The sequence below is a fragment of the Stenella coeruleoalba genome (genome assembly GCF_951394435.1).
Source record: "Stenella coeruleoalba genome assembly, chromosome: 9".
Taxonomy (NCBI): Eukaryota; Metazoa; Chordata; class Mammalia; order Artiodactyla; family Delphinidae; genus Stenella; species Stenella coeruleoalba.
In genome coordinates, this window is record NC_137155.1 from 67,924,564 (window position 1) to 67,942,111 (window position 17,548).

General features: G+C 38.3%; 1 protein-coding gene across 7 annotated transcripts in view; it reads right to left on the reverse strand.

Annotated features, from left to right (window-relative positions):
• Positions 1-17,548, reverse strand: part of IMMP2L (inner mitochondrial membrane peptidase subunit 2) — a 969,308-nt gene that overhangs the window by 924,718 nt on the left and 27,042 nt on the right. The window contains exons 1-2 of one of the 7 annotated variants that reach the window (XM_079932150.1): positions 10,063-10,131; positions 7,962-8,039 (exon numbers count right to left, since the gene is read on the reverse strand). The exons of the other annotated variants lie outside the window; for them this stretch is intronic. The gene's annotated coding sequence lies outside the window, so the exon portion shown is untranslated. Of the gene's footprint in view, positions 1-7,961; positions 8,040-10,062; positions 10,132-17,548 lie in introns of those variants that run through there. 7 annotated transcript variants of the gene reach the window in all.

A 17,548-nucleotide genomic window follows, 5' to 3' on the forward strand; every position in this document is an offset into this window, starting at 1 on the left:
TCTTACAATTTTTCTGTACGTTTAAAATTTTTCATTAAAATGTTGAAAGTAAAAGAAGGATAAATTACATTTGGTAAATTTCGCAGACAAGAGGAAAATGTGATTATGAGAGTAAAGGTACATAATGGCCTATTTCAGATACTGAGAATACGGGCCAGACCACAGAACAGGAGATATATTAAGAGCAGTGAGGAATAAGACTGGATTTAATGCTTATTTTTTATTTTGCTTTGTTTTGTTTCTTAGCAATATGGAAATCACCATCCCAATGTTTTTGGAAACCATATAAAACAAGATCCATATCACAACAGTTGCCCTCTCTAAGAGCTGGCTCAGGCCACCCTAATCCTATATCCTTATCCTTTAAGTCCATGTAGACACCATTTGACTGCATTTACAAGTAAGGCCCAATCTCAAATTTCAGTTATTAAGATGCCATAGATTCTACAAAAATAGTTTACCATAAAAATTAACAGGACAGAAAATAGCTTTCTATGAAATGAGGAAAACCGTATTAAATGATGACCATTAGCAGGGAGAAGCTTGGCAAGATTTAAACTCTAATAACCACAAAATTTAGATTTCAACACTGTAGTCTATTTTTTTTCCAGTGTAATAGAAAAGCATAACTGCTGTCATTAAGTAGAAGCTAAAGGCAATGTGGATATTAAGCTAACAATGTAGCAACTTAAATATATGTGTAAATGAAACAGACCAGGTACTTATCTACACCCCAAAGAAAGTAATTAGAGGACTTTGGACTATTTCACCATAAACCTATTTATTCCTGAAGCAATAATACTTTGAATTAGCTAAAGAACGTATTTCCAGCATCAGAATACTTGCTGAACAGCTAAAAAGAAAATACAGCATTATTTAGCATTTAGACTGTGAGTGAAATTGGTTTTTAAAAAATTGAGAGCCTGTAAACGGAAACAGTATGCTTTCCAAAAACAAAATCTCAAAACCCTTCAAAAATCAAAACTAAGCAATAGAAGTCAGAGGAAATAAGGAAAAGATGATAACGCTGAGAACCTATAAAAAGAAGGGCACAAGATCAACAAGAAGAATAATAGGAAGTAAGCACCAGGCGATAATATGAGTTTCTGGGAAAATGTCACCTAAAACTCCATGTGACACACAGTTCCCGGAGCACAGCTGTCCCTGACCTATCTTGCTACCTCCGATCCTGGCCTACTGTCTAATACTACTTCATACTCGTTTCTCCTAATTACTTTTCACAACATCTCTGCTTCTGCCCTATTTTTAAATGGTACAAGAGTCTCCAATGGGTTGAGCAGTAAAGTGGAATAGTCAATTTTTTTTAAATACGTGATTTTAGGGTCTCATGAAAATCCTATCCTGACCCCTATCCCTCATGCTTCAAATGTGTTGCTTTCTTTAACCAGACACTAACTCAAATTCATGTCAAGAGATAAGGAACAAAAACATGGCTTTTCCTTTGATCAGGATTGAGAAGAGGAAATAGGAAGGTTTCTCAAAATAGCCAAGCCCACCAGCCCACCAACGGGCAAAGATGGGAAGGTAAGGTCACAAAAAAGTAAGACTGGGAAATACAATGTAACCAGCAAAACTTACAGCCATCCCAGGGACTGATACTACTCTCACAGAATGATAAATTTAAAAATTAGAAACACAGGCTCCCCCAGCAGGGGAAACACTTTAAGGCTCTGATTAGTCTGACAAAAATAAAGCCTGTCCAAACTATGGTTGGAAGTTTTGGAAGGCTGCCCACGGCCCATCTATGGCAGCTGCATGTCCACGGGACGCTCAAACAGTGGCAGTGCAGGCTCAGTATTGGATAAAGACTCAGCCAGATGAGAAGATTTATGCAATTTAAAGTGAAAGCAACAGTGACCAAGGTCTTTGGAATGACTGGTTGTGGTCCTTTAAACTTACAAGTGTAAGCCCACACTCAGGCACATGCACTTGTTGAAATGGCAACAAAGGCCAGGCTGGCAACATGTTTTTAACAACAAAAGAAAGGCAGTCAAGAGGTCAGAGTACAAAGAGGCTCCTTCTGTACAGCCTGGGAACTAAGGCAGATGGAGCACAGCACTCTCTGGACTCAAGAGACTGCTGCACAGAAAGTCCAGGGATCACAATGAGCCCCTGGTGAACATTATAGCAAATGGAGCTGAGATGTTTATTTAGATTGCTCCCCACACATAAATCACCTATTTTGATTTTGCCTACTTGCTGGTATATTAGAAGATTCTGTTTAAGATACCTGTGAAATTTCATTAACATGCAATGCCCTGAAGTTACAATGTATCTGCCTATCAAAGTATTTAAAATTACTCATAGAAATATGAAATAGTGTAAAAAACAAAAAACTGTTTAATACTGTAAGCAGGTATCTGCAATGAAATACAATGATCCCTACTGTATAATTCCAAAGAAGCATCAGAAGTTGGGGAAATAAAGCAACTTAAATGTCACCACATTATTATCAATATTATTTTGTGAATCTGTTATTAGATACTTGACCAATAAGAGTCAATGGCTCTCACATACAGTCGAGCATGGTATTATGGAACATTCCATCAATTCAATATTAGACTCTTTAAATGAATTAATGTGATATTAGTGCAGTAGTCAAATACATGAATGGAACAGTCAAGGGAGCTGTGGTGGTTTAAAAATGTTCCTGCAAACCCCTGACAGCCCTCCCTTCAAAACGAGGAGCCTAACTCCCATCTTCTTAAGAGTGGGCTGGACTTAGTGACTTGCTTCTAGCAAACACAATGTGGCAGAAGTGATGCTATATGACTGAAGCTAGTCAAAAAAAAGATAGCTTCCTCCTGCCTCTCTCTCCTGGATGACTACTTCTAGGCAAGCCAGCACCATGTCCTGAGGACAGCCAACCCTGGCAAAAGCCCAATTAGAGAGCAATTAAGGCCTCCCTCCCCACAAGAGCCAGCACCCCCTGACCAGCCATGAGTGAGCCACCTGCAAGGTGCAAGACCCTCCCACCTCAGTTAAGCACTCAGATGACTGTGGCTCCGGTTGAAATCTTTCCTTCAACCCTAAGAGGGACCATGAACTAGAATTGTGGAGCTGAGCTGCTCCCAAATTTCTGACCCGTGGAAACTGTGAGAGAGAATAAACGTTTCAAAGCCACTGAGTTTGAGGGTAATTTGTTTTGCAGAAATAACTAATACAATAGTAAACCCAGAAATAAATCCAAAGACACAAAGAAATCTGGTATATGACAGAGATGTTCACATTGATAGGGAGGAGCCTGAATTAACACATGATGTGAAATAACTAACCACAGTTTGGAGGGAGAAAAAAAAAAAACCAAAGGTGGATATTTTACTCATTATAGAAAGATAAATTCTGGATAATTCAAAGGTTAAATGTAAAAAATAAAAACATAAAAGCAACAAAAGAAAATAAAGGCAGACAGTATTTTAAGAGTGGAAAGAGGCATTTTTGAACATTTTATAAAACCCAGGAAACATAAAAGAAAAAAGATTGATGGATTTAACTTCATAAAAATCAAAACATCCCATAAATAAGGTTATAAGATAATCAGCATGATATTAAAAATTGCAATATATATTAATCCCAAAGGTTTAATATCGCTAAAATTATACAATTCTTAGAAGAAAAAAGGTAAATGTTCTGAGAGAAAAGTGAGTAAAATACATGAAAGGCATTTCACCAAAAGCAAAATATGGATAGTATATAAAGATATAAAAAGATGTTCAACCACATTAATAATAAAACAGATACAAATAAAAAAAATATATCACCTTTTTAACCTATCAGACTGGCAAAGATTCAGAAAACTAAAACTACCCAGTGTAGGAGCATAGAATTTATCATGCTCTCCTGGGAGTGTAAATGGGTACAACCTTTCTTGAAAGTAATATTATAATATGTACTAAAGTGTTACATGAACACACACCTCTGATGCCGAGACACCACTTCTAGGGCACAAAGATATGATCAAGAATTTTCAGTACGCCACTGTTTACAACGGTGAAAAACTGAAAACAGCCTAAATGTCCATGAAAAAATAAAGAAATAAACTACAACAGGCATACAGTGAAATAATTTTCAATCATTAAAAAGGACATTGTATAGCTATACTGTTTGACATTCTGTATTGAAAAAAAGTTGGAAAACTATAAGTATGATATGAACTAATTTATGTGAAATTTTATACACACACATCATCATCAAAAGGGTGGGGTGAGGAACAACAGGCACACAAATGATGACAGTAGTATTTACTGGCAGTCAAGAGATTTTTACTTTCTTCTTTGTTCTTTTCCATATTATTTAAATTCTCAATAATGGGTATATATTATCTTTATATACTAAAGCAAATTAACATTAGCCTTTTCTGCTACAACAGATGTTTCTTTAATGTAAGTTAGTTCACATGCAGGAAAGTCGTATTTCCTGTCTTCAAGACCCTCCCCTAAGGTAAGCTATCCAAGGAAGTTGAGAGTGCAGATGAAGAAATCCAAATATTTCCCCTTGTGTTTAAAATAAAACTAAGTCAACACCCTGGATCAGATTTTTAACTTTGATGAAATTGGTCTCTGTTAGAAGTGGGTGACTTTAAGGACCAACAATTCAAAGGAGGAAAACCAGGATTTAAGGCCAAGGACTGATTGTGATGCTGGGTATAAATGCCAGTTGAGATATAACCACGTTGTTGTTTTTATTACAATTGTCACTTTTTGGTGCCGGGTCTGTTTACAAAATTCTACTGGTTTCCAACCATCTGTTCCTCACCCCATTTCCTCTAGAAGCCCTATCACGTTTAGCACATGATTTTGCAGAATTAAAGGTTTTTCAGAAATGCAAACATGGCAGGAAGAGAAAAATGCCTCTGCTGTTCTGAGGAAAACTCAAAGATGTAGAGAAACATTCCATAAGTAAAAAAGGAAAAGAAACATTAAACTTTATTTTGCTTCAGCAATAGTTTCTAATGAAAGATGTGAAACACAGGACAAAACAATCGCAATAATCTTGATTTACACCACAAATTTATATATATATATATAAATACATATGTACACACACACACACACACACACACACACACACACAGAGGGAGGGAAGGAGAGAGAGAGAAAAGAGAAATGGTCCTTGCCCCCACTAGACACTTAAAATCTAAGCAAGACAGAGAATTAAACAGGCATCAATTGTGGTAGATGAAGGAGGGATTAATCAAATTAACTTTTTTTTAAGTGGCACAAACAGTAAAGAGATTTATTTCTTTCTCATATAAAAAAATTCTGCAGGCAGGCAATTCAAACTGACCCTGTATTGTCCACCATGGCAATTCACCCATCATCTTTCTTTTTTTTTTTTTTTAACTATTTTATTAAGGTATGACTGACATACCAAATGCTGCACATATTTAATGTATCCAACTTGATGAGTTTGGAGATAAGTATACACTCATGGAACCATCACCACAATATATTCCATAAACATACCAGACACCTCCAAAAGTTTCCTCCCACCCTCTTTTAATCCCATTAATTTTTGAACATCGTATTTAATTATATATCCTCAAATTAGGTAAGTGGAGGAGAAATGCAAACAATGAGGGAAGCAGGTCTGAAACTATTTTAGATACATTGTAGCATTGAACAAATGGGAAACCCGTGTTAGCTGGGAGCCAGGGTGCTCTCTATGGAAAAAGGGAGATATAAATACACAGCAGGGAGCCAAGGAAGAACCCTCTGGAGACATAAAAGCAAAGATACCCTGGCAGCAACGACTATATCTAGTGCCTGGATCTTAGGTTCTAATACCGTTCCTCACAATAGGGAACTAGGGCTCTTCAAGAAAGGGTTGATTCCAGGGCTGGGCAAGCAAGGTACAGAATGAGCCTGGAACATCTTGTTACGCGAAGTGCTCAGAAAAACAATGGAAGCACATCAAAAGGACACAGGGGCCTGCTTGAAGGTGTTCCTACTGGTTAAATATGAAAAAATGTGACCATCTAAATAAATAAGGTCAGTAATGATTATAAACCACTAAAAAATACCTGTGGATCTGCTTATCTTCTGAAATTGGGCAATATTAAAAGAACTGAGTATTTAGCCTCAAAAAGTAAACTGGGTAATGCTAATTTAATTTCATATAAGTAATTAATACCATGAAAGTATTCTATAAACTGTTGTTTAATAAAATGCAAAATAGTGTTTTCCTTTGTGATCATTCTCAGATATACATTTAGAAATGCAGTTTCCTGGCAGGGAATTTTTTTTCAATTCATAGTATCCTTCTACGTAATTTCCAAAGTATAATTGTTGACCTGACTAAATAAAGTTTTCCACTGCTCTTTGATTACTATATCAGCACATCCAACTGTCAAGTGAATTTGGGATCCAGCGTAAAATGGAGATTTTGTGAATCTGAACTATTTGAAACGTACAGTTTTAGTAATTATCATTAGTACCAGTAGCATACAATGATTGGACCTTTGCAGGTTTAAGAAACAACTGATGTTAAAATTATCTAAACCTAAAGAACATGGGGCCAGGGCGGGGCACCAGAGTGATGATTACCAAAAAAAGAGAACTGAGTTGGCATCTCTTCCTTCAGTATTTTCTCCTTTCATGTCAATAAACAGTTATTGAGTACCTGTTGTGTGCTGGGCATCATACCAGTTTCTATACTGAAAGAGTGAAGATGTATCTGTGCATCTATATAGATACTGAACATTAACCATTGTTCTTTTGAATTACTCTAGCCTTGTGAGGGCCACAAAAATAAAATAAAGATGGATTTCGTAAGAGACAGAAGCAAGTGGGGATGTTATGGAAAGACAAACTACACAGTATTCTATATTCGGCCCATCTACTCTCAGAGAATGACTCCATCATCCAAACAGCTGCCCCAAGGTCAACATGGTAGTTAACCAAAGGGCCCTCTCCTGAAAAAATACAAATCATAACTTCTCTGGCTTGAAATCCTTCAACAACTTTCCACTTCCTATAGCATAATATCAAGCTCTTTATATTTAGCATACACAGCTAATTATGATTAGGTCCCTAGTTTCATTACTTCTACTCTTTCGTTAGCACGTCACGTTCTAGCCAAACCCAGCAACACACAATTTCTAGATTGTGTCATGCTTTTACTTGTCTCTGGGCCCTTATACATGTTCTCCCTTTTGTCTTCATAACTCTCCCTACCTTTCTTGTCTTGGCCACCTCTTATGCATCTTGCAGGTCTGCTTAGATGTCACTCCACTGGAAGTCCACCCTGACTCTTCAAAGCTGAATTAGATGCCCCTCCTATGTGTTCTCACAAAAAGCCTATGCTCCCCCTAGTGTAGTATTTATCACACCTGATTTTCCCATCCTCACCTCCAATTGGCTGTGAGTTCTGTGAGGGGAGGGACTCTTGTTCACTGCCATACCTCAGTGCCTTGCACTGAAGTGTTCAATATTCAATACAGTGTTATTAATGAAATTAACAAAACATTTCCAATAACATTACTAAAAATAATTCTTTAATTAACGATTTTGGTAATTAAAGAATTACCAAAACTTCCTGTCCATGTAAACTATCTAAACATTAGATTCAGAATGTGATGGATGTTGGGGATGCATGGGTTGAGAATAAGGCATTACCCAATCACATGCAACAAACTGTGTGTATGTGTGTGCACACACGTGAGCATGTGCATATGTTTATCTGATTATCCCCATCTCTCACCTGATAGTTCTACTTGGTAGTTGAAGATATTTATGGAGAAAGTGGTTTTCTAAAAAAAAATTTGTGTGCGTGTGTGTGTAACTTCAAGAGGTTTGGGGGGGGTGCTTTTTTTCTTCAATAAATCATAGCACAGCACTCATGTCTAAAGGCAGTAAAGATGGGTAACAAGAATCAAATAACTTTTCACAACCCATTCAACTATAAGGCATTATGAATTTTCTTTTCAATTAACAGCTTACTTTTAGAAAGTATTTAGCTTGTTTTTCCTTTAAAAGCAGTGTTTTTCAATCCATGCTCCATGGTGTCCTGAGGATTCCCTAGAGGGTTAGGGGCCAAAAGGAGCAGGCACTAAGTGAGCAGAGCTTTGAGCCCCGACTCCCTGCTTCAGTCTGAGCCACTCTGCTTTTATCTGTTTTTTTTAATAATAGAATTCCAAAAAAGATTTTCCTTGAAGAAGAGTTCACTACACTAAAATAAGAAGAAAAGAAAAAGGTTAAAAATCACCACCTTAAAGAATCAGTGGTGGATTGAGGCTCACACTCTATAATTCAAGTCCTTAATGTCTTTCATATTTCTAGTTTATTTCTTGTACATTCATCTCTGTCAGGTTTATTGGCTGGTTTATTTCTAAAATGAGAAATACCATTTGAATACAGAAATATCCAGGTAGAGAGAAAACAACAAGTTTTGAGAAGTATATTTATTCTCTGATGCAGCTGTTTCTAAATTAATTTCTCTTATAATGTTTAATGGCATTATTTATGTACCAATCTTCGAGCTAACGATTCATAACACAGAATACCAAAATAATCTAATTGAAAAACAGAAAAGCCCACTGTAAATGCCAGCTGCTGCTACATTTTCATGTACTATCAACAAATATCTCATCTTGCTTTAATATTGTCTTAGGAAAAAGATCGTCTTAAATGGAAAACCCCACCAAACTCACATTTAACTAGCAACTTTAGCTATTTTACCAAGAAACAAAAGGGGAACAAGGTAACTGAAACCAGGGGGTCCTCCTTCATGCAACATTCAGAAGACCAGTGGGGAGAATTTGATCTGCTGATGAATACACTCATGGATGAGAAGGAGAAATGGGATTCTCTCAGACAGAAACCTTCTGCTGTCCTATGCACACCAGCATGGGGATTGTGGAATGGTACTCACTGGAAAACACCTGATAAACACCTGCAATCAAGTCCCAGCTCTGTAACAGTAAGTTGGGTGAATCCGAAAACTTTAGAGGTGAACACATATAATTATTTATAAGATCTACTGAGCTGAGCAGGATTAAAAGATAAACTGAGGCATATTAAAATGTTAAGCATTTATCTGAGCAAAAATCAATTCAAATAGGGCAGTGCCGAACTGCAAGTGGTTAGAAGTGCTCCACCAAGAGGAGTTCAGGGGAAAGGAGGAAGCAAAGAAAGGAAATAATTGATTGGCTATAGGTGAAAGCCTAGTTGGCCGTTGGTGACTGGTGGTCCTTAGGTTTCAACTTTGTAACCTTGAGGCATCTACAGGCTTAGATTTCGGCTTAAGTAGGTCACCCCACGGCATTAGAGCTACCTCAGTCTAATGGCCTCCTTGTTTAATTTAACAGAACAACCAACCTAATTTTCACCTCTTCCAGGAAACATTACATGAGTACTCTGACCTACAGAGCCATCTTTCACCCCCAAACTCCTCTGGCATGTACTAGCCACACCCACATTTGCCAGCCAGTATTGTTAGTTAACTTTTTGTAGAAGGTCCATTCTCTCCAACTAGATTGTAAACCACGAAAGGGTAAGCACCATGTCTCATTCCTCCCTATACACCCTGAAGATATGAGAATTTTACTGAGCATTTGCAGGTGCTAAATAAATACTTTTTGACTGCTTGTTTCATTTTAGATGTGGTTTATATTAATACCCAGTTACAATGTTGATGGAAAGACAGCTTGGTATGGCTGTGTCAGACACTCCATTCCTTTAAATGACAGTCAGGAGCGTAAGGGAAAAATTGGGTGACCAGAGCAGGCTGTTTTGAGAGCCACCCAATCCATCTGAAAGTACCTCCATGCATGTGTCACCCCCAAAGAACAAAGCACCCATCCTCTTCTAGAGCTAAACCTTTCCTCCTCTTCCCATGCTAGGTACCAAATTAGAAATCAGAAAACTTGGATTCAAGTCTTAGTTATGCCAGGGACTGGGCAATTCATTTCATCTACTTGAGTAGACTACCTCTAAGGTTCTTTGCTCTAACTATCTATGATTCTATGAGACTAACTTCAAGCCTTTTCCTTCCATATCCAAAATCCATGGAATGGCCCGTTTCTCCCAGCACTAAAATTACCTGTCTTTCGTGATACCGCCCATCATCATCATTGTTGCACCTGTGCTCCAAGACCTTTCTGACTTTGGCTGCAAGGTTAACATATTCATGAAAGTATGTTCACGTCTAATGATGACACTTAAATTTCTCATCTGATCTTTACTTCATACCTGTGCTCATTTAACAAATACACATCGCGTGGCTAATTGGATAATACAGGACAACACACACACTTGGGGAAATTTCTAATACATTCCTGCTTTCAGCAGCAAAGACACGTACGACCCTATTTACAAAGAAGCACCACTAATAATAAATAAAATTAAACTATTTTCATGTTGGTCACGAGATAGGTTCTTTTCAACTTAATCAATAGCTCAGTGGCCCTGAGAATAATTCCCTGACCTTTCCAATTTTGTAAGAAACTTATTTTTATTGGCTAATCAACATCAAATGATATTAGGGAATGTCACAATGGTTGTTACAGTAAATGGCTTAGAAAGAAAAGCCAGTAACAATTTTGATAGATTTGGGGGAATATATGAGCTAGATAAGAATATATGAGCCGTATAGAAATTCAAAGCAATTTAAATTAATATCTATCAGTTTTGAATAATGAAGAAGTTTTTCAGAACCTAATGTAGTTTTGTTCTGCAAAAAGACTAGGCATATAACACACAGACCTTTCCCTAGCCAAGTAACTTGTTATCCAATTAATTAAAAAGGAAGGTGGCAATTTCACTTCTTCTTGTCTAGCAAAAACAGCCATGATAAAATCATAGATGAAAAGGTCAGTTTTAGAAGTGAGATGTAGGTAACTGAATCCTCCAGGAAATATTTAAATGTTATTTTTCCTTGGCCAAAATTAGACCAACATTTTGCTACATCTTGGTTGTTAACCCTAGTACCAATATTAAACAGTTGCATAAAAATTTTTGACTAACAGAACAATGAGGTTTTGCTTCATTTTTAACAGAGATAGAGTGATTGGCCACTCATACAAAATCAGCCAAAAGTACTCTTCCACAAATTATTATCAAATCTATAAACTCTGAAAGAAGCATTAACTGGAAAGAAAGAAAAACTGTAAAAAAACAATTTTGTGAAACCAATGAAATAAAAATTTATCTAGTGAAGAAAATTCATTTTGTATTGTCTAAAATAGTATATCACTATATAAATGATATTACAATAAACATTTTTGTTATTTTAATTACATCAAATAATCCCTACACTAACTCTATTTTTATCCCTAAACGCAGATGTAAACTTATGCTCAGCGTATTTGAGTAATCTTCCTAAGGTCACACAGATATTAAGCAGCAGAGCTGAGTCCAGATTTTCTGGCTGGTGGCCTGCACACTTAAGCACTATTCTCCATTGCCTCCCAGTTAGTCACCACTCCCAGTAAATATTCACCACTCCCAGTAAACACAGAGCAGGATGAGTTATTGATTCCATAACTGCCATTATAGCATTGAGATGCAATTTATATGAAGTGTCTGAATACACAATTAGTTCAATTCACTATATAAAAGGTAAATGCTTAAGTCTCATTCATTTCTAATAAATTTTCAAATTGGGAAAGGATACAAAAGGAAGAAAAGTACAAATCTATATATCATATCAATTAACAGAAAAATATAATTAGAGTTGTCTTTGGACTTAGCAAGTATTGAAAACCCTTATTGTCCTGCTGTCCTTTCAGCCCTTTGAGTTGCCTGTTAGAATTTGACATTTCACTGCTGAAACAAAAGAAAGGTGGAAAATATGTGCATTCCAAAGCATTGTACCCTTTTGCAATTTCCCTTCCATATTTATTACCCAAAACTTTAAAACACTCAACTAGAAGCTAAACCAATTCAAAGATATGTGTAAAATGTAAAATTGGAAATGCTGCAAAATCAACGTGACCTTTAAAGTGTAACATTTCCCACAATCGTTTAGTTAATACTAGAAAAACATTTTACAGTGTTTAAAGCATAATCTTCATGTGTAATATTTGAAGCAAATATAAAAGCAAATACAGAACAAAGTACTTAAAAATCAACCACATTTTTTTTTTTTTTTTTTTTGTGGTACGCGGGCCTCTCACTGTTGTGGCCTCTCCCGTTGCGGAGCACAGGCTCCGGACGCGCAGGCTCAGCGGCCATGGCTCACAGGCCCAGCCGCTCCGCGGCATGTGGGATCTTCCCAGACGGGGGCAGGAACCCGTGTCCCCTGCATCGGCAGGCGGACTCTCAACCACTGCGCCACCAGGGAAGCCCTCAACCACATTTTTTAAACAAAAACTGCAATTAATTTTAAACTACCACTTTTTCCGTAGTAGTTACATCATATATATTTTAAACATTCATAACCTATAAGGGTACTCTGCTTTGCAAATACAAAACTGATGAAACCACTGTCACCCTACCCCAGTCACCTCCTGCAACTGGTAGGGCCTAGTTGAATGACTAATTCTCCCCCAATTTACCCATATTAGTTTGCTTGAGAACAAAACTATGTATCGGGCAAAAGGCCAAGATGGGCCCTCTCTGTGAGCCAACAAGACCACACTTGATTAATCTCCAAGGCACTGGTCTCAACAGCACATTTTCAAACCAACCAGACTCCTCAGTCAAAGATGCTTTAAGCAAAGATAATAATTAGGTAGTCGATAGTATCATAAAATTAAATTTTGAATAAGAGCAAATGTAGTCCTCCATCTTCAGATCCAACCATACATTTGTTAAAAGATATGCAAATCAATGCTAATGGGTTGGCAAAATTTCCCCAAGAGAGAATCACACTTCAGATAAATCGCCATTCATAATTTTTTTATTTCATAATCAAGTAGCAATCCTTGAGAACCTCTCTTTCCCTTTTGACTACTTTGATTAAGTATTTTCAATAGAAACTGATCAGAAAATACTTTTACTCAGACTATTTTTTTTTCCTGCACCGCTCCTAGCAGTAGAGAAAAATTAGCAAGAAAAATGAATTCAGAATCCACCCCATTCCCACTTACTAAATGGTGTAGATGTGTATATCCCATTGCCTTTAACACCTGAGAATTAGGAAGAAAAAGAGTTCAAGGAAACAAACTGAGCAATCTAATATCTGGCTAAAGGACAAATTCTATCTTTAAAATTGAATACAGGGCTTCCCTGGTGGCGCAGTGGTTGAGAGTCTGCCTGCCGATGCAGGGGACACGGGTTCGTGCCCCTGTCCGGGAAGATCCCACATGCCGCGGAGTGGCTGGGTCCGTGAGCCATGGCCGCTGAGCCTGCGCGTCCGGAGCCTGTGCTCCGCAACGGGAGAGGCCACAACAGTGAGAGGCCCGCGTACCTCAAAAAAAAAAAAAAAAAATTGAATACAGTTTCTATCAACTCTAGGAATTCAGTTCATATTTCTTTAATTCAAAGAGTGAAAGAACAATGTTACAGCATGAAGAGACAAAACAGAGAAACATCAACAAAGCAACTAAATTAGATACCTCACCTGTCACAGAGAAAATCAATAAGGCTCAATGAATTTATATTTTACACAGACTTACTTAAGGAAAAACTTTGAAATATAATGTCTTTAGCTTTTTGTGTACTAAACATATTCTGCTCCATTGGCTGGAAAAAAACTTTAAGAAGATGGCCTCTGGGTAGAGGGCAAATAGGACTCAAGCTATACTTTAACAGAGAAGCAAAACAAGACGGGAGAAAAGCAGCTGGGGAGGGAAGGTTTATATGCCACTTATGTAAAAATCATACACGTTGGCTTTTTACTGGGAAAGGAATGTAACCGGCAACACTAAGAATGAAATAGGCGGAATCACCTTGGCAAGAAACAAAACAGCAAGAGGATTAAGTAGGCCTGAGAGTGGTTTACACCCCCAAACAAGAAAAGAGTGAGACAAACTCAGGTAGGAAAAAGACAAAACTCCAACCGCCTCTCTTACTCTGAGAGACAGAATAAGACACACCACCACCAACAAAGAAGTCTCAACCTAGAATTCAGGTGCTCTGGTTCTCTCCCTCCCTCCCTCCCTCCCTCTCCTCTCCTCTCTCTCTCATAGTCTCAGAGCAAAGGGACAACATATTTTACAACATTAACAGAAGACCAAGAAGAAAACAGCTATGCCTGGTTGGTCAGCTCTGCCCACAGAGGTTTCCTACAAACTCCATGGAACCTCTTTTTTTTTTTTTTTTGCGGTACACAGGCCCCTCACTGCTGTGGTCCCCCCCCCGTCGCGGAGCACAGGCTCCGGACGCGCAGGCCCAGTGGCCACGGCCCACGGGCCCAGCCGCTCCACGGCATGTGGGATCCTCCCGGACCGGGGCACGAACCCGTGTCCCCTGCATCGGCAGGCGGACTCCCAACCACTGCGCCACCAGGGAAGCCCCCATGGAACCTCTTTTGACCACATCTTCATTTCCCAGAGTCAACCACAGAGTTTGTCCAATTTTGTCTGACAAGAGAGGGATTCATGGCCACTGTGGTAAAGCAAAGGCACAATCCTGCAAAATGGCTACATTTAAGGAGTCCACAGAATCTCAACAGGCTCCTAAGTAATCTCTTTACCTCCCACATGACCCTCTATCCTTTATAAAAATATACCTTTCTAAAACGTAGACCATGATACTACTCAATTCAAAATCTTTCATGACTAGACATTGAAAAAGTCCAAATTCTGTGACCCACCATTCAACGACGTTGAGAATCTATCCTGATTCTTTTCCAGCATCATCTTGTTCTGTTCTATGATAGTGTCCTTCACCTTCCCTTTTTTTGCCTTTACTTGTGCTACTCCTTCAGCCTAGAATTTCTTTCCATCCTCTCTACAGCATAAGTACTGCATTCTAACACCAGCTCAAGATATCACCTCCTATTGTGCAAAGTCATAGGCAATCTCCCTTAGCTACATCTCATTCTGTGCTACACCAGAGCTTTGTTTATACCCATTTTGGACACAGATTATATTCTGAATCACAGATATTTATTTACATATTCATCTTCCCTACCTCCATATCACAGGGTTGTGGGGGTGGAGTTATATTATCTCTTTTAATTGTGGTAAAGTACACATGGTATAAAATTTACTGTCTTAACCTTTTTTTTTTTTTTTTTTTTTTCCGGTACACGGGCCTCTCACTGTTGTAGCCTCTCCCGTTGTGGAGCACAGGCTCCAGACACGCAGGCTCAGCGGCCATGGCTCACGGACCCAGCCGCTCCGCGGCATGTGGGATCTTCCCGGACCAGGGCACGAACCCGTGTCCCCTGCATCGGCAGGCAGACTCTCAACCACTGCACCACCAGGGAAGCCCCAGTCTTAACCATTTTTAAGTATACAGTTCAAGTGATAAGTATATTCACATTGTTCTGTAACCAATCTCCACAACTCTTCATCTTGCAAAACTGAAACTCTTTACCCAATAAGCAACACCTCCTCCAATTCCCTCCTATCCCCAGCCCCTGGCACCCAACTTTCTACTTTCTGTGTCTATAAATTTGACTATTCTAGGTACCTCATATAAATGGAATCATATAGTATTTGTCTTCTCATGACTGACTTATTTTGGTTACCATAATGTCCTCAAGGTTCATCCATCTGCAGCATGTGTCAGAATTTCCTGCCTCTTTAAGACTGAATAAAATTCCACTGTGTGCATATACCACATTTTGTTTATCCATTCATCCGCCCATGGACACTTGGGTTGCTCCCACCTTCTGGCTATTTTGAATAGTGCTGCTATGAACATGGGTCTTCGAGATCTTGCTTTAAATTCTTTAGGGCATATACCCAGAAGTGGAACTGTTGGATCATATGGAAACATTTTCATTTTTTTGAGGAACTGCCTTCCAAAGCACCTGTAGCATTCATTCTCACTAAGAGTGCACAAATTTTCCAATTTCTCCACATCCTCACCAACACTTGTTAATTTCTATGTTTTTTAATAATAGCCATCCTAACAAGCGTGCATTTCCCTAATGATTAGTGATTTTGAGCTTCTCATGTGCTTATCAGCCATTTATATATCTTCTTTGAAGAAATGTTTCTTCAGGTCCTTTGCTCAATTTTTAATTGGACTGTTTGTGCTTGTTGTTGTGTTGTAAGAATTTTTATATACTCTGGATATTAACCCCTCATCAGATATATGAACCAGAGCTCTTTTTTTTGTGTGTGTGTGGGGGGCCTCTCACTGTTGTGGCCTCTCCCGTTGCGGAGCACAGGCTCCAGACGCGCAGGCTCAGCGGCCATGGCTCACGGGCCCAGCCGCTCCGCGGCATGTGGGATCTTCCCGGACCGGGGCACGAACCCGTGTCCCCTGCATTGGCAGGTGGACTCTCAACCACTGCACCACCAGGGAAGCCCCAGAGCTCTTTTTTAATTCACTTTTCTATTCCCTAATTTTTCAGAGTTGGCTGTAAGTATTACAGAAATATATTTTGAGTCGAAGATGTTTCTTCCTTTTTTAGGTTTTTTTTTTGGAGGGGGTCGGGGGGTATAATACAAAATTCAGGATATCCAAAAAGGGGTATACAGTGGAAAATGAAACTCCTTCCCATCCCTGTTATCCAGCCACCAAGTTTCAACCCCCAGAGGCATTTTCCATTTTCTTATAATTCCCTCCAGAGACACTCTGTGCATATACAAGAAAATACATATCTTAATTTAGTCTCCTCCAAAATAACCTAATACCCACTGTTCTGTACCTTGCCTTTTTGACTTAATAATTATTCCATTTCAGTGTACATACATTGCTTTATTCTTTTTAACAACCACTAAATATTTCACTACATGTACCATAATTTATTTATCCAGTCCCCTAAGGATGAGCACTTGTTTCCAATTGCTGTCAAGAATATCCTTAAATATACATTATTTCACATAAGTACAAGATTTGTGGGTTAAATTCTGGTAGGGGGATCAAATAATATGTGTATTTTAAGTTTTGATAACTATTTCTAAATTGGTCTCAACAAAAACTACAAAAATTCCTACATCCATTAGCAATAATGACATGGCCTATTTTCCCATACCCTTAGTAACACCTCATGTGTTCAAAATTTGTTTCTTTACCAATTTGATAGGTTGAAAAATGAGTATTCACTTAAGTTTTATTTTGCATTTCTCTTTTATGAACTGCCTTTCATATCCTTTCATATCTTTGTCCATTTTTCTGATTGTTGGTCTTTTTCCCAGAGTTGTTATTTTCAATATATTTATGAATTAGCCCTTTTCCTACAGTATGAATTTTCCAATTATATGAATTAATATATTTATGAAATTAGCCCTTTTCCTATGATATGAATTGCAAATCATCCTAGTTTGCCTTTGCTTTTTTTTTTTTTTTTAAATAAATTTATTTATTTATTTTTGGCTGTGTCAGGTCTTCGTTGCTGTGCGAGGGCTTTCTCTAGTTGCGGCGAGCGGGGGCCACTCTTCATCGCGGTGTGCGGGCGTCTCACTGTCGCAGCCTCTCGTTGCGGAGCACAGCCTCCAGAAGCACAGGCTCAGTAGCTGTGGCTC